The sequence below is a fragment of the Ovis canadensis genome, chromosome 16, assembly GCF_042477335.2.
Source record: "Ovis canadensis isolate MfBH-ARS-UI-01 breed Bighorn chromosome 16, ARS-UI_OviCan_v2, whole genome shotgun sequence".
NCBI lineage: Eukaryota > Metazoa > Chordata > Mammalia > Artiodactyla > Bovidae > Ovis > Ovis canadensis.
The window spans coordinates 65532951-65552449 of record NC_091260.1 but is presented as its reverse complement, the minus strand read 5'-3'; positions in this window follow the sequence as shown (position 1 = coordinate 65552449).

Below are 19499 nucleotides of genomic sequence, written 5' to 3'. Positions count from 1 at the left end.
TCTGTTAGCAATTTGTGGGATGCTTCCAGTGTCATGCAATGTTATCTACAGGATAAAGTTTGTTTTTTCATACCACAATATATTTTTTAGATTCCACTTCACTTTTTAGGAATGCAGTTTAGATGGAGCATTACACAAAAGAATTCTGTTCCTTGATGACTTGATTTATGTATACACCTGTAAAATAACAACCACAGTCAAGGTTGTTAACATATTTATCACCTCTCACATTTACCTTTTGTTTGTTTGTTTGTTTTTCTTTTTTGGTGGTGAGATCAGTTTAAAAATCTGCCCACTTAGCAGTTAAATATGCAAATCAACATCGTCAACTATTATATTGTTGTACATTAGATCTCTGGAATTTATTCATTTTACATAACTGAGACTTTCTTGATCAACATTTTATTTGTACCCCCAAGCAGCCTCCAGCTACTACCACCCACTCTTTGCTTCTATGAGTTTGACTATTCTAGATTCAACATGTAAGTGAGATGTAAAATTTGTTTTCCTGCATCTGGCTTCCTTCACTCAGGGCGATGTGAACAAAGTTTCATCTAATTTGTCTCAAATGGTAGGAAACAACCTATCTGTTTGTCAACCAATGAATAGATGAAAAAATGCAGTATACATACCCAACAAAATAGCATTCTCAGTATTTGAAATATGTACTCATGGTTACATCCTCACTAATGGAAGTGTCTGTAGCAGTTCTAAGCAGTATGGGTTCACACAAAAATTATTCAATTGCAGGTAAAATAAAACTATTTCATTAATAAATAAAATGCTCTCTAGAATTATTCAGATAGACATTCATTTGTGGCACTATGAATATGCTGTTAGTTTGATGTGCAATTATTGATTTTTTTCCAGTCACTATATTATATTTCTAGGTTGGAATCTGTAGAAAATAAAATAAAAAAAATAGCTGGAGTCAGGCTAAGGAAGATGAAATTAATTTTTACGTTGATGAAGGTGATAGAGTATGACAATAGTGAGCTTCCTATGATTGAACCCCAAAACTGAACATAAATCACTCACTAATTCTTATCACTTTCAAGCCCTACCACAAGCTATTTTCCCTGAGGAATAAACTGTAATAGTTTTAAATGGAGTAGCACAGAAAGAACTTCTCTAGCAATCAAAAAGATTTTGCTAAAGAAACAAGGCAGAATTCCTACCTTTTCAGTTTATCCTTACAAACACATCTATTAGAGCAGTGATACCATTCTGGTGAAAGGTACACTTGTCTTTATTTAGTGGTGCCCCCTACACATGAAAATATAAGTCCAGGAGAAAGGAAGATTTCTGACAACAATGTTTAAAGAATTAACTGTGTTTACATGTATCTTTCAAATAAGTAGGTAATGCTGACAGTATATATTTTTTCACTGATATTATATACATATATATATATATATATCATTCATTGCCTCAAATAAATAATTATTTTGTAGCTAATACAGAAATTTTTGATGTAAGAAAATGCTACTCACTACTTTTATAATTCCATCTTGATCAAAATACATTCTGCTATATGAGATACATTTATATAACATGAACATTAATGAATACATTCTTTGTAATACATACATGCATAGCATGTGTTATATGAGTCAGTGAAAGATGTTCAGTCATGTCCAACTCTTTGCAACTCCATGGGTTGTAGCCTGCCAGGCTCCTCTGTTCATGGAATTCTCCAGGTAAGAGTAATGGAGGAGGTTGCCATTTCCTACTCCAGGGTTTCTTCCCAACCCTGGGATTGAAACTGGGTCTCCTGAATTGCTGTCAGATTATTTTTATCATCTGAGTCACCAGAGAAGCCTAATATTATACACATTAAAAATGAATATAATTTCTGATGTGTGTAAGTTTGATAATGAATTTTCAACAGACTGACAATTTCCTTTTTCTTTCTGAAGTAGGATATAAAGTCATCTATAAGAAACAAACAATGAGGGTGGACCGTAAATTTGGATACACTAAGTAACTTTTATTCTGATTATCTGTTGTTTCTATAAAACTAAAGTCCACATAATTAGTTTACAATTATATATATGTATAACGTATTTTAATTTTTTTCAAAATAAATATTTTAATCTTTTATTAAAGTATACCCAGTTGAATAGGATTCCCATGTGGCTCAATTTTAAAGAATCTGCCTGCCAAGGCAGAAGACAGAGATTCAGGTTCAACCCCAGGGTTGGGAAGATCCCTTGCAGAAGAAAATGGCAACCATTGCAACGAAAAGAATAAAATACTTAGGAATATATCTACCTAAAGAAACTAAAGACCTATATATAGAAAACTATAAAACACTGATGAAAGAAATCAAAGAGGACACTAATAGATGGAGAAATATACCATGTTCATGGATTGGAAGAATCAATATAGTGAAAATGAGTATACTACCCAAAGCAATTTACAAATTCAATGCAATCCCTATCAAGCTACCAGCCACATTTTTCACAGAACTAGAACAAATAATTTCAAGATTTGTATGGAAATACAAAAAACCTCGAATAGCCAAAGCAATCTTGAGAAAGAAGAATGGAACTGGAGGAATCAACTTGCCTGACTTCAGGCTCTACTACAAAGCCACAGTCATCAAGACAGTATGGTACTGGCACAAAGACAGACATATAGATCAGTGGAACAAAATAGAAAGCCCAGAGATAAATCCACACACATATGGACACCTTATCTTTGACAAAGGAGGCAAGAATATACAATGGAGTAAAGACAATCTCTTTAACAAGTGGTGCTGGGAAAACTGGTCAACCACTTGTAAAAGAATGAAACTAGATCACTTTCTAACACCGCACACAAAAATAAATTCAAAATGGATTAAAGATCTAAATGTAAGATCAGAAACTATAAAACTCCTAGAGGAGAACATAGGCAAAACACTCTCAGACATAAATCACAGCAGGATCCTCTATGACCCACCTCCCAGAATTCTGGAAATAAAAGCAAAAATAAACAAATGGGATCTAATTAAAATTAAAAGCTTCTGCACAACAAAGGAAAATATAAGCAAGGTGAAAAGACAGCCTTCGGAATGGGAGAAAATAATAGCAAATGAAGCAACTGACAACTAATCTCAAAATATACAAGCAACTTCTGCAGCTCAATTCCAGAAAAATAAACGACCCAATCAAAAAAATGGGCCAAAGAACTAAATAGACATTTCTCCAAAAAAGACATATGGATGGCTAACAAACACATGAAAAGATGCTCAACATCACTCATTATTAGAGAAATGCAAATCAAAACCACAATGAGGTACCACTTCACACCAGTCAGAATGGCTGCGATCCAAAAATCTGCAAGCAATAAATGCTGGAGAGGGTGTGGAGAAAAGGGAACCCTCCTACACTGTTGGTGGGAATGCAAACTAGTACAGCCACTATGGAGAACAGTGTGGAGATTCCTTAAAAAATTACAAATAGAACTACCTTATGACCCAGCAATCCCACTGGCTGGGCATACACACCGAGGAAACCAGAATTGAAAGAGACACATGTACCCCAATGTTCATCGCAGCACTGTTTATAATAGCCAGGACATGGAAACAACCTAGATGTCCATCAGCAGATGAATGGATAAGAAAGCGGTGGTACATATACACAATGGAGTATTACTCAGCCATAAAAAAGAATTCATTTGAATCAGTTCTGATGAGATGGATGCAACTGGAGCCGATTATACAGAGTGAAGTAAGCCAGAAAGAAAAACACCAATGCAGTATACTAACACATATATATGGAATTTAGGAAGATGGCAATGACGACCCTGTATGCAAGACAGGGAAAGAGACACAGATGTGTATAACGGACTTTTGGACTCAGAGGGAGAGGGAGAGGGTGGGATGATTTGGGAGAATGACATTCTAACATGTATACTATCATGTAAGAATTGAATCGCCAGTCTATGTGTGACGCAGGATGCAGCATGCTTGGGGCTGGTGCATGGGGATGACCCAGAGAGATGTTATGGGGAGGGAGGTGGGAGGGGGGTTCATGTTTGGGAACGCATGTAAGAATTAAAGATATTAAAATTTAAAAAATAAAATACTAAAAAAAAAAAAAAAAAAGAAAATGGCAACCCATTCTAGGATTATTGCCTAGGAAATCTCATAGACAGAAGAGCCTGGTAGGCTAGAGTCCATGAGGTCACAAAAGAGTTGGACATGACTTAGCGATTGAACAAGAACCCAATTGAATACATTAAGATATTTTCTCTGAATTATCAAATTCTAGTAACATGTCACATGGGAGTCAACATAAATGGGAATGTTTCAGTCTGATGCAAATAATTAAATCTAAGGCACAAATTATATCTATATGTAGCTAATTGCTTTTTTAGAAAATATGTATTCCAAATTTATTTCTGTATCAGAAAATGCAAGTCAATACTTTTATCATAGCTGTATGAACCTGCCAATTTTATATTTATCCACAAATAAATAAATAAATATAAAATAGGCAAACCATACTAAATTTCCAAAAGTGTAACGAGATTAAAAATTATATATAGATTTCATGGCTTGAATAATGTCATTTTTGTTTCATTGTTTTAAAATCTCCTTCCCCGGTAAGTAACATTTCCATTAAAAGGAAAAGTACAATAAAACATATACTCTTGGATGCACTGCAATAATTGGTTAAATTAGGTCCTTAGTCATAGTAAGTTTAACTTTTTATTTTAATTTAAATAGCAGTATGATATAAACTCTTAACAATGTAAAGAATACTATGCTCAACTCCAGTTTATAAATCTCATTTCAAAATTTAAATGCACACATTTATAGTTTAAAAATGTATCTACTTATCTATATTTTACATGGTTTTTGGTTTTGTATAAATTTTAAACTACTTTTGCCATAATTGGAATTAATATTATTTTTAGATTAAAAGCAAGCATCTTATCCCAAAGCAGTTTGATTATTATTATCAAATATATTATTCACAGGAATATACTAAGTTCTTAATAATGATAACAATATAACTCTTACTCTTCTGAGAATTCTAACAGTCTATTGATAGGTGTGTGACAAAGGCAACAGAATAACTGAGATGATGTATGTCACCTCTATGGCTTATATAGAAATTCAGAAAATAAAATAATTCCTACTAATTGTAAATCCTTGAGGAATGAAGCTATATTTGTCTATATTTTATTTTCAAGGCCTAATTTAATATAAAGCCTACTTAAGCATGTCATAAGTACATGATAAAATTAACAAAATTATGGTGAGATTACAAGGCAAAGATTGACATTAATCTATGCATAAATAGAAGATTAGAGAATAAGTAGAATAGCAGATTTTTTATAGTCATGATTTTGCTTTGATACACATTCAGAAAATAGTTTCCAGTAATAATAAAGAAGGTATGGTACATGTGCACAATGGAATATTACTCAGCCATAAAGAGGAACACATTTGAGTCATTTCTAATAAGTTGGATGAACCTAGACCATATTATACAGAATGAAATAAGTCAGAAGGAGAAAGATAAATTTTATAACTGACACATATATATAAAATCTAGAAAGATGGTAATGATGAATTATAGATAACAGACTAGTGTACATGGGGAGAGAGGAGGAGAGGGTGAGATGTATGCAGAGAGTAGCACAGAAACTTACATTATCATGTGCAAAATAGATAGCCAACGGGAATTTGCTGCATGTGTCAGGCAACTCAAATACCCTAAGAGGTGGGATGGGGAGGGAGATGGGAACGAGGTTCAAGAGGAAGGAGACATGTACACCTATGGCTGATTCATGTTGATGTTTAACAGAAAACAATAAAATTCTGTAAAGCAATCATCCCTCAATTAAAAATAAGTAATTTTTTTTTTTTTTTTTTTTACTTTACAATACTGTATTGGTTTTGCCATACATTGACATGAATCTGCCACGGGTGTACCTGAGTTCCCAATCCTGAACCCCCCTCCCACCTCCCACCCCATATCATCTCTCTGGGTCATCCCAGTACACCAGCCCCAAGCATCCTGTATCCTGTATCGAACCTAGACTGGTGATTCATTTCTTACATGATAGTATACATGTTTCAATGCCATTCTCCCAAATCATCCCACGCTCTCCCTCTCCCTCTCCCACAGAGTCCAAAAGTCTGTTCTATACATCTGTGTCTCTTTTGCTGTCTCGCATGCAGGGTTATCATTACCATCTTTCTAAATTCCATATATATGTATTAGTATACTGAATTGGTGTTTTTCTTTCTGGCTTACTTCACTCTGTATAATCGGTTCCAGTGGGAAGATTAGTACTAAACAAGGCCACATCTTCTCCAATTGAATTTTTTTTCCAATTGATTTGTATACATAACTGATTATTTTTAAAATAGTTATTTTTTAAAGTTAATGGGATACTTATGAAATGTGTTCTCCTATATGAAAATATGACTAAATCTAAAATTAGTTTCCGGGAATACTCGATAACTATAAATAGAGACTGTGTTTACTATGATATTCATCACATTTATACTTAAATTTTAGATTTAGTCATATTTTCATATAGGAGAATACATTTCATAAGTATCCTATTAACTTTAAAAAATAACTATTTTAAAAAGTAATCAGTTATGTAAACAAATCAATTGGAAAAGATGTGGCCTTGTTTAGTACTAATCTTCCCACACAATTCAGGGAAGAATTAGTTTTCTGTTTTACTTATATTTCTTTGTGTGTGCTCAGTCACAGTTGTGTCCAACTGTTCATCGCCCTTTGCGCTGTAGCCCACCAGGGTTCTTAGTCCATGGGATTTATCAGGCAAAAATACTGCAGTGGGGTGCCATTTCCTCCTCCATGGAATCTTCCTGACACAGGGATTCAACCCTCATCTCCTCCAATTCAGGACCTTCTTTACCTGTTGAGTCACCTTTATAAATGCCAATAAAAATGCATATTTTCTTCTAGATAGTAGATATATTCCAGATGAGAAAATGGTAGGGATAAATGGAGTACAAGTAACGGTGCAAAAACCAGTTTTAAACCTTAGAAAATTCCTCAGTAAACTTTGTATTAAAGATGTTTACATTTGATATAAAGTAAATAAATGCCATCAGACTGGCTTAAAATGTTCTACTATATCAAGATTGCTGGGAGAAATATCAATAACCTCAGATATGAAGATGACACCACCCTTATGGCAGAAAGTGAAGAGGAACTAAAAAGCCTCTTGATGAAAGTGAAAGAGGAGAGTGAAAAAGTTGGCTTAAAGCTCAACATTCAGAAAACGAAGATCATGGCATCTGGTCCCATCACTTCATGGGAAATGGATAAGGAAACAGTGAAGAGTGTCAGACTTTATTTTTTGGGCTCCAAAATCACTGCAGATAGTGATGGCAGTCATGAAATTAAAAGACACTTACTCCTTGGAAGAAAAGTTATGACCAACCTAGATAGCATACTGAAAAGCAGAGCCATTACTTCGCCAACAAATGTCCATCTAGTCAAGGCTATGGTTTTTCCTGTGGTCATGTATGGATGTGAGAGTTGGACTGTGAAGAAGGCTGAGCGCTGAAGGATTGATGCTTTTGAACTGTTGTGTCGGAGAAGATTCTTGAGAGTCCCTTGGACTGCAAGGAGATCCAACCAGTCCATTCTGAAGGAGATCAGCCCTGGGATTTCTTTGGAGGGAATGATGCTAAAGCTGAAACTTCAGTACTTTGGCCACCTCATGCAAAGAGTTGACTCATTGGAAAAGACTCTGATGCTGGGAGGGATGGGGGGCAGGAGGAGAAGAGGACGACAGAAGATGAGATGGCTGGATGGCATCACTGACTCAATGGACGTGAGTCTGGGTGAACTCCGGGAGTTGGTGATGGGCAGGGAGACCTGGCGTGCTGCGATTCATGGGGTTGCAAAGAGTCGGACAGGACTGAGCGACTGGACTGAACTGAACTGATAGCAGAATGGACACTGAATTCGGTGAATTATCCTGCTAACTACTTGTATGAACTTAGGAAACTTAGAAATTTTCCATGCCTCAAGATTCTAAGCTGTGAAAAAAGAAGTGTGGAATAGACTACATTAAGGCTCTTAGAGTTTATGAACCAGATTCATTCAGTTCATAAACTGTTCTTCACTGTTAAGAACAGTGCCTTTGGAAGCTGCATTAACTCTTTCTAGCTAATTAGTTTAATTTACGTGTAAGGCATAACTTTATATACAAGGTTATTTGGCTTCATTGAATTCTAATTATTTTCCCTCATGCTAAACAATTTAGTTTCCATTCATTGTTTTGGCTTTTTCCCTCAAATGAGCTAAACTCATTATGAGATTCACAGCAAATAAAATGAGCCACCTGTATTGAAATCCTTTGATGGGTACTAATCAATGTCATTCTATATTATTCACTTTTTCATTTCATTGATTACTGTTTTTCAAATATTCTAGAAAAGAATGGAATAAGTTATTACAGATATTTTGCATAAGCTCTACATTTGACCCTCAATTTCATATCATGCTTAGCCTTGATAAAATTAAAATTTACTTCCTTATCAACTTATCATAATTTTTCAGAATTTAATGACATTATGAAACCTCTAGCCTTTGTAGAAGGCTAGCAATTTATGAAAATTTATTAAGAAAACTAACTTTGTTTGTCAATTTTGTTTTGTACCTTTTTACCTTGCATCCAACCATTATTATTGTTGTTTTTCCTTTAATATTTATTTCCTTTTTCTGTGCTTGTTTGTTTTTAATCTGTTCATTTAGTTCTAGTTTCCAAAAATGGAAATGTATAGTTTATAAATTCTTTTCATATGTGAAAATTTAGAACTATACACTGTTCTCTTAGCACAGCTTTGGGTATATTACATTAATTAATTTTGATATGGTATGGCTTCATTGGCATGTGATTCAAATTTTAGCAAAATACCTCATGACTTCTCTGAACATTGGTAGTTGACATGCCAAGACAGGATGAGTGGCAAAATAAAATAGCTCTGTTTCTATAGAGGAAAGACTTTTTTTAAGAATGAAGAGACAAACACACTTAGGTCAACTGGCCTTGTCACTTAAAGTAAGGAAGTCAGTTGGAATTTAAGGGAGAGGAAAAAACAAAAACAAAAAAAACCTTAAACCTGAGTTCAGGATCCTAGCTGGAAGAGCAGGTGACTAGTTAGCAATTTAATGGAGAAATCCTAGAAAAAATAAGAGATATTAAGGTTTTAAGTTCAGTTCAGTTCATTTCAGTCACTCAGTCCTGTCTGACTCTTTGGGACCCCATGGAATGCAGCATGCCAGGCCTAACTGTCCATCACCAACTCCCTGAGTTTACTCAAACTCATATCCATTCGATCGATGATGCCATTAAGAGTCTTCTCCAACACTACAGTTCAAAAACATCAATTCTTCTCTCCTCAGCTTTCTTTATAGTCCAACTTTCACATCTTTACATGACTACTGGAAAAACCATAGCTTTGACTAGACAGACCTTTGTTGACAAAGTAATGTCTCTGCTTTTTAATATGCTGTCTAGGTTGGTCATAACTTTCCTTCCACGGAATAAGTGTCTTTTAATTTCATGGCTGCAATCACCATCTGCAGTGATTTTAGAGCTCCCCAAAATAAAGTTAGCCACTGTTTCCATTGTTTCCCCATCTATTTGCCATGAAATGATGGGACCAGATGCCATGATCTTTGTTTTCTGAATGTTGAACTTTAAGCCAAATTTTTCACTCTCCTCTTTCACTTTCATCAAGAGGCTCATTAGTTTCTCTTCACTTTCTGCCATAAGGGTGGTGTCATCTGCATATCTGAGGTTATTTATATTTCTCCTGGCAATCTTGATTCCAGCTTGTGCTTCATTCAGCCCAGCATTTTTCATGATGTACTCTGCATATAAGTTAAATAAGCAGGGTGACAATATACAGCCTTTACGTACTCTTTTCCCTATTTGGAACTGGTTTGTTGTTGCATGTTCATTTCTAAATTTTGCCTCCTGACCTACATACAGATTTCTCAAGAGGCAGGTAAGGTGGTCTGGGATTCCCATCTCTTTTGGAATTTTCTAGAGTTTGTTTTGGTCCACACAGTCAAAGACTTTGACATAGTCCATTAAGCAGAAATAGATGTTTTTCTGGAATTCTCTTCCTTTTTTCCATGATCCAACAGATGTTGGAAATTTGATCTCTGGTTCCTGAGCCTTTTCCAACTTGAACATCTGGAAGTTCATGCCTCATGTACTGTTGAAGCCTGGCTTGGAGAATTTTGAGCATTACTTTAGTAGAGTGTAAGATGAGTTCAATTGTGTGATAGCTTGAGCATTCTTTGGCCTTGCCTTTCTTTGGGATTGGAATGAAAACTGATCTTTTTCAGTTCTGTGGCCACTATTGAGTTCTCCAAAGTAACTGCATATTAAGTTCAGCACTTTTACAGCATCACGTTTTAGAGTTTGAAATAGCTCAACCAGAATTCTATCACCTCCACTAGCTTTGTTCGTAGTGATGCTTCCTAAGGCCCACTTGACTTCATATTCCAGGTGTCTAGCTCTAGGTGAGTGATCACACAATTGTGATTATCTGGGTCCTGAAGGTCTTTTTTGTAAGTTCTTCTGTGTATTCTTGCCACCTCTTCTTAATATCTTTTGCTTCTGTTAGGTCCATACCATTTCTGTCATTTATTATGCCCATCTTTGAATAAAATATTACCTTTGTATCTTTAATTTTGTTGAAGAGATCTGTAGTCTTTCCCTTTCTATTGTTTTCCTCTATTTCTTTGCATTGACCACCGAGGAGGGCTTTCTTATCTCTCCTTGCTATTCTTTGGAACTCTCCATTAAGATGAGTATATCTTTTCTCCTTTGCCTTTCACTTCTCTTCTTTTCACAGCTATCTGTAAGGCCTCTTCATACAACCATTTTGCCTTTTTTGCATTTCTTTTCCTTGGGGATGATCATGATCACTGCCTGTTGTACAATGTCATGAACTTCCATCCACAGTTCTTCAGGCACTCTGTCTATCAGATTTAATCCCTTGAATCTGTCACTTCCAGTGTATATTCATAAGGGACTTGATTTATCTTACCCGACCTGATCTTTAAGGTTTTAAAGATCTCTTAACATGTCCTTGGGCTCCCCTGGTGGCTCTGCTGATAAAGAACCTGCCTAGATTGGGAAGACTCCCTGGAGACAGAAATAGAAACCCACTCCAGTATTCTTTTCTGGAAAATTACATGGACAGAGGAACCAGTCCATGGAGTCCCAAAAAGTAGACACAACTGAGCACGCATGAATACACACACACTTACATATCTTTGACTGGGAATTACAAGTATACAAAGAGGAGAAATAGGAGTGCATAAGGGCAAGGTAAACTTGAAGTTCATTTTTAATCCTTTTGGGTTTTACTGTTCTACACAAGCTACACTCAGATCCATTGGCAGTGATAGAAAACTTCTGTGCTTGCTTGTGGCATTGGCACACAACTGTTGTCTAATCACAGGTCGACCAGAAACACAGGCAACTCTTGGGAGACAAGGCTAAAAATATAAATAAGAAAAATAAACATCAAAAATGGAGCAGAAACAACAGCAACCTCAAAAAACAATGAGGACTTCTTACAGAATAAGTTCAGGCAAGTTGTAGACACAGAAATAAATAAGTAAATAAAAACGAATTCAGGAAGACTTACTTGGCACTCCAGTGGTTAGGATTCTATGATTCCACTGCAAGGGGCATAAGTTGTATCCCTTGTCAGGGAACGAAATCTTATCTGCTGTCATTGTGTGGCCAAAAAAAAAAAAAAAAAACTAAAATAACCTAATACAAAATTCAGAGTTGCTGCAATATGTTAAGTAAAATATCCTATAAAGAGGAGAAAGAGACAAAGGGTTTGAAACAATATTTGATGAAGCAATGTTTGATAAAAAATATTAATTGTAAGTTACATAATGCTGATGAACCTCAAATAAATTTAATGCAGGCACCCACACATAGTACATAACTACTAAAATTAAAGTGTAAAAAGTTTTGAAAACAAGAAACTTCTTATTACATAGGGAAACAAAAATATTATAAATATGACTTTCCATCAGAAAGTATGGAGGCCAGAGGATAGTGGAATGAATAATGCATTCATAGAACTGAAAAAACACAAACAGAAATTGTCAACCAAGAACTCTATATCCATATCCAAAATCAATGTGAATTAAAATATGACCAGAAAAGGAAACAAAGGAAATTTGTTATTAGAATGCTTGATTTATAAGAAATGTTATAGTAAAGATGAATATGTGATTAGTATGAAAGATGTATAAATATATATCTTTTAGAAATTTCTTTTAAAATTACTTGTATAAAGCATTAGTTGTAACACTTTGTTAGCTTATAGTGTGTGTATATTTAAAGCATATGACTATTTATATAATAACACTAAAAACTGAGGAGGAAAAAGAGCTATATTTTAATAAATTATGTTTCATTTCTTAGAGGAAACATACACAAATGCATCTACCTTGAATTTTCATTAAAAACCATCAATATATGAAAATATGCTCTGGAAGGTATGAACTTAAGTCTCTGAAATGTCAGTATAGTATTATACATTGCAAATATTATAACTTATATACATGTTTCCTATATTGATCATATCTACTTCTGACTTTTTAATTTTATAATAAAACTGCATTGGAATGCTTCATAGATGTATTAGCACTCTATTAGAAATATTTCTAACAGAAAATACATTTTTAATATAAAATTGACATAGACACTGTGTAAACATTTTAATTTTGAGAGGAATTTAAATTGTCTCCATTATACAGTAAGAGAAACTATTTTTCCCATTCTTTTCCAACATGGAACATTCTGAAATTATTATTTCCTGTACCTGTGAACATAAGCAAATATATTTCATGAACTTTTTTTTTTTAATGTTCAGTTGCCTGAATCTTAGTTTGAAGTTGAACTAGTTTTCATATGGATTAGTTTTTAATACTATTTTATCAGGGACTTATATATATCTGTGATGTTTTTACTTCCGTAATATTAACTTTTGATCGCATATATTTTCTCACTGTTTTTTTCTTTGCATTTAACCTTAGTTATTGGTGTTTCTCATTATGAAACAGTGTTAACTTTTTTCTGTAGTTAAAATTGTCAATATATTTCTTGTGACTTGGTCAAAACAAAGAGCAGCAGAAACATTTGTGAGTCGATGCTGTGGAAAGCTCAGAGCTGAGCACTATTATAATGAAGACAGTGGCTGGTTGAAACTAGAGTGATGGACAAGGCACAATTTTAATGGAATGACAATATCTAGGGTCAGAACACGGCAGTTACAATAGAAACTCCTAATCGCATACAAGCCATTCTGTGAGAGAATAGGAGCTCTGGTTTGTGAGAACACTGTAAAGCCTTTAAAATGTTATGAGATTAAAAAAAGAATGGTGCAAGAGAACAAAAGTCTTCAGTTCTACATTGTAGATATTGAGGTGGAAGATAATGAAAATATTGTGTCATCATTTACTTAAGAAGATATCTATATTACCTTTTAAAATACTTTTCCTATGCACTGATACAACACTGAATACAAATGAATATCTGTGTATTCAAAACAAATTTGAGGATGGTATATATGTAACATTTTGTAGCCTGCTTATTTTAAATTATCGATAAACTGTAAAGCTTTTCTCATGTCATTAGCATATTAGGTTTTAAGATTAGAGTGTAATTTTGATGTTTATAAAACATCACTATATTATTAGGATTGTATATTATTTCTCACATATTTAAATATAACAAGCTTAGTTGTTTTCTATTCATTGATTACAAGAACTATTATAAGTAAAATTAACTTAATTATAAATTAATGTGAAAATAAACCCATACATAAAATTTTTGTGGGCTGTTGCATAGATAATAGATAAACTGAAAAAATAACAAATTCATACTTAGAACTGAAACAGGCTCAGAATAATGTTCTCTGGCATAATATTCTACTTGAGAGCTTTTAGAGATAGAGAACTTTTCTCACCATCCATTATGTGTTATCATTAAAGTTAATTTAAACAAAATTTAGTTAGCAAAGACAATCCATCTGGTAGAAAAGTCAAATATACAGTAAATACTTCAATTATAATTGAAATGGTTACCTCACCATGCTTTGAAATAATTCAGAATTTAAACACTCTTTCTGTAACTTTAGTGAGCATCTTATTTTGATTTAGGGGAAAAAAGTATAATCTATTTCTGGACTGCAATTTGGCTATGTTTGCCTTCTCGTTAGAATTCTATAAAATGTGCAGTCTTCCTACTTAAAGTGTGAATCCACATTTTTTTGAGCAATGGTATCAGGGGAGAAGATCCTATTTCAATACTCCAACACTGTTCAACCACTCAGTTTCCTGATATTTTTCTCTTCCTGGGTAGCATCAAAAGTCAAGTCAGTATTGTGAGTGTTCTGAGATTTTTTTTTTCTAGAAAAACATTTATTATTCTTATTTTTTAACTTGTTCTGTAGAATCTTTTGAAAGTTTTTCTTTTTTTCCCCCTTTCCCCCACCTCTGTTGTAATTGTTCCATTTTATTGGCACTATGAAATCCAATTAAGCTTTAAGCTTTTTTCTTTCCTCAGTCACGTTTTTTATTGTTGTTATAAACCTCAGCCTCTACATTGGGGTTTTGCAGGTCTGTGAAGTTTTCCATTTTGTTTCTATTCTCTTTATAAAATTTTAATTTAACTCTGTAACTTTTCCAGTTTCTGATCAATCATGCTGTTGGCTATATTGTGGATATTAAGAAACATTTTTTCCACTGTGGCATTTCTTAGATTTCCCTTGAGAGGCAGTTAACAAAACATTGACCAGAATTATTCAGGCCTAGAGTTGCTTTGTCAATTAAGAAAACTGTGGGGCTCCCAATGTGTTCCAAGATGTTGTGTATTACTGGAAGCAAATACAGCCATTCTTTCACCACTGGCTTCAGAAACCTTGGCATCTCTGCTTTGTGTATTGGTTAAAAAAATATTCCTTGAATTTCATGTTGAAAATCATTCTTGAGATCTTGCCAACTCTCAAGAAAACATGGATGATGGCCTTTGGACTTCATACAATAAATTCAAATACTGAATGAACATATGTATTGTTATTTAACCCATAAATATTCTTTCTCACAATTGATATTCACAATCTTTAGGGTACCATCAACAAAGATAGTTACAATAGAGAAATACCTGATGGTAACACTCTACAGCATAACACTTTTGAGCCAAAATTTTGTAGAGATGTTTTAATGATTTTAAGAAAATGTTTGCAAAGCAATCAAGTTGCTTGAAAGGAGGTTCAAATGTCAACATAAATTATATTAAGAAATAAATTTGGGGTGACTTTATTATTTTATCTGCAATGATCTGCTGCATGTTTATTGACAATTCCACTATGTCTCATATTTCCTCTCTATAAAGTTAAGGAGTTTTATAATATTCCAAAGTTCCAGTGAAAGTGCTAAGAAAATATGTCTTATCTGGACATTATATTTTAATTTTATTAAAAGAATTTGTGTTGTATTTAAATTAGAAAACTTCACTTGGAGTTATTCAAATTGAAATTATATCTATGGATAAAAATAGACTGGTGAATATTGGAGTTTTAAAGGAAAAATAATCTTGAGAAAAATTTTAACCATCAAGTTTTAATTTGTGTATCTGTGGTTGTATCTCCTTTTTGACTAAACTTTATGTTTTTCTCTTCAAATGCTGTATTTTTTACCTTATATCACCATTTCTGAAATATATGCATGTAATTATATAAATTGAATTATCAAAAAATCAGATTTAAAGCTTTAACAACATAATGATATTATTAAAGATACTTTGCCTTTAGCAGTTTGTACTTTCTGAAATAGATACTAAAATATATGTGTCTATATTGAAGACACACAAAGGGCAGTAGAAAAGCAGCATGTAGTACAGCAAAATTTTCCTGGTGGGATAAAGAACTGTATATACAATGTTAATTTTTCAACTTGAAATATATAAAGTTTTATATGAAGAAAAAGGTGCATTTTTTTTTCCAGTAATACACTTTCTAAAGCTTGGAGCTGTAAAAGTCCCACTACTTCAGATCATGACACAGTAGTCTGTGATGAGTGGAAAATATAACTGGAAAGATAATTTGGAGCTGTGAGCTTTGAATGCTTCAGTAAAGAAATTTAAAATGAAAACTTCTGATATTTATAATAAGAATGAGTAAGAGTGAAATCATTAGGTAAAGACTGATGTTTAGATAAATAACTACTGGAAATGTAAGCAAAAACAGTTTTATATTATTTGTGTTACACCAGACTAATGGATAAGTTGAATATAATCTGAGTAGGATATTATCTTAAAACTAATATAAGTGTGAGATTTCTAAAAGTATTTGCATCAAGTCATCCTGTCTTAGGGCTATGAGCTATTCTACACTACTCTGCACAGTCTGTATGTCATACATTAACACACACACACATCACAATCACCATTGTCATCCACTTAACCATCATCAAATAAAATTATCAGAGATTAAAATATAAATACTTCCAGAAAGTATCTGGAATTAACATATTTTATTCACCCCATAAGCAAGAATACAGCTTTCTTATTATAAATATTTACAGTGGCATACAATTTGAAAAAATAGATGAAAACAGGACATTTTTCAGTGAAATAATATGACTGGAAAAGTAAGGAAGATAAGATGAGAAATGCAAGTGTTCACATTACAGAATAGTCTCCCAGATTGTAATAAGATAGCAACAGGGTCAAAAATCAATAACCATCATTCTGTATTTATATGTCACTTTAGAATTGAAGTTGTTATAAATTTGCTAGGTAATTTGATTCCCCGATTGTTCTGAGGTAGATAGAGAAAAACAAACTTGAAATGAAACTGCAGTTCCTATAATAGGATGCATTATGCTAAACTATAAAATTGCATGACTTCATATTCTTTCAGTTCAGTTCAGTTCCATCACTCAGTCATGTCCAACTCTTTGTGACCCCATGGACTGCAGCACGCCAGTCTTCCCTGTCCATCACGAACTCCCAGAGCTTGCTCAAACTCATGTCCATTGAGTTGGTGATGCCATCCAACCATCTCATCCTCTGTCGTTCCCCTCTCCTCCTGCCTTCAATCCTTCCCAGCGTCAGGGTCTTTTGCAATGAGTCAGCTCTTCGCATCAGGTGACCAAAGTATGGGAGTTTCAGCTTCAACATCAGTCCTTCCAATGAATACTCAGGACTGATCTCCTTTAGGGTTGACTGGTTTGATCGCCTTTCAGGCCAATGGACACTCAAGGGTCTTCTCCAACACCACAGTTCAAAAGCATCAATTCTTCGGCACTCAGCTTTCTTTATAATCCAACTCTCATATACATACAAAAGTACTGGAAAATCATAACCTTGACTAGACGGACTTTTGCTGGCAAAGTAATGTCTTTGCCTTTTAATATGCTGTCCAGGTTAGTGATAGCTTTTCTTCCAAGGAGCAAGCGTCTTTTAATTACATGGCTGCAGTCACCGTCTGCAGTGATTTTGGAGCCCCTGAAAATAAAATTGCTCACTGTTTCCATCATTTCCCTATCTATTTGCCATGAAGTGATGGGACCAGATGCCATGATCTTCGTTTTCTGAATGTTGAGTTTTAAGCCAACTTTTTCACTCTCCTCCTTCACTTTCATCAAGAGGCTTTTTAGTTCCTCTTCACTTTCTGCCATAAGGGTGGTGTCATCTTCGTATCTGAGGTTATTGATATTTCTCCTTGCAGTCATGATTCTCTAGCCTGACATTTTTGTATGTATGATGCATATAAGTTAAATAAGCAGGGTGAAAATATACAGCCTTGACGTACTCCTTTTCCTATTTGGAACCAGTCTGTTGTTTCATGTCCAGTTCTAACTGTTGCTTTTTGACCTGAATACATATTTCTCAAGAGGCAGGTAAGGTGGTCTGATATTCCCATCTCTTTAAGAATTTTCCACAGTTTATTGTGACTTACACAGTCAAAGGTTTTGGCATAGTCAATAAAGCAGAAATAGACATTTTTCTGGAACTCTCATGGTTTTTTGATGATCATATTCTCTAGTTACCCACTTTTTCCTTTTTTTAAACTTGTTTAAAATTTTATAATAAAGCCCATCTTTTAATATGAAGCATTTTGTTTACATATACATTTGATTTTATTCATGATATATGTACATGCAATTATACAATAGTTATTCAAAACATTAAAATAAGTCTGAATAATTTATATAATATCTTTTTTTTAGCTTTTTATTTTTTAAATTTTAAAATCTTTAATTCTTACATGCGTTCCCAAACATGAACCCCCCTCCCACCTCCCTCCCCATAACATCTCTCTGGGTCATCCCCATGCACCAGCCCCAAACATGCTGTATTCTGCGTCAGACATAGACTGGCGATTCAATTCTTACATGATAGTATACATGTTAGAATGCCATTCTCCCAAGTCATCCCACCCTCTCCCTCTCCCTCTGAGTCCAAAAGTCCGTTATACACATCTGTGTCTTTTTTCCTGTCTTGCATACAGGGTCGTCATTGCCATCTTCCTAAATTCCATATATATGTGTTAGTATACTGTATTGGTGTTTTTCTTTCTGGCTTACTTCACTCTGTATAATCGGCTCCAGTTTCATCCATCTCATCAGAACTGATTCAAATGAATTCTTTTTAACGGCTGAGTAATACTCTATCTTAATTATGTTAATATAATTGAAATAGGAGATAGAATCTTACATATTGTATGAGTTTCCTTTTGATTGTTGTAAAAATTAGTATAAACATGGTGGCTTAAATAATAAATATTTATTCTTTCACTATTCAGGAGGCCAAAAATTTTGACATCACTGTTACTGGGCCAAAGTTAGGTTGTGGTGGCAGGCCCACAATTCCTCTGAAGACTCAAGGTCTAATCTGCCCTTGCCTTTCCAGCTGATATCCCAGCATTTTTGGCCTGTACTACATCACTCTAATCTTTGTATCCATAGTCAGATTATCTTCTTTGCTCTGTGTCTAATCTCCATGTCACCTTTTCCATATGGATCTTTTGTTGTTTAATTGCTAAGATGTGTCTGACTCTTTTGTTCCATCAACTATAGTCTGCCAGGTTCCTCTGTCCATTAGATTTTCCATGCAAGAACACCAGAGTGGGTTACCATTTCCTTCTCCAAGGCATCTTTTTTGACACAGGGGTCAAACCCAGGTCTCCTGAATTGGCAAACTGTTTCTTTATCCTGAGCCACCAAGGAAGCCCATTTCCATATGAATACATATGATTAAATTTAGGGATCACCCATATAATCTGAATACCTCCTCATCTCAGCATGTTCATTTTAATCAGGTCTGCAAAAACCTTTTATTTTTCCCAAATAAAGTTATAAATGCTTTGTGGGTATTTGCTCAAGGGATTAGGCCTTAATATGTTTAGGGGACACAATTCAGCCTTCTGTAATTTCTCTAGCCTCCAATGATTC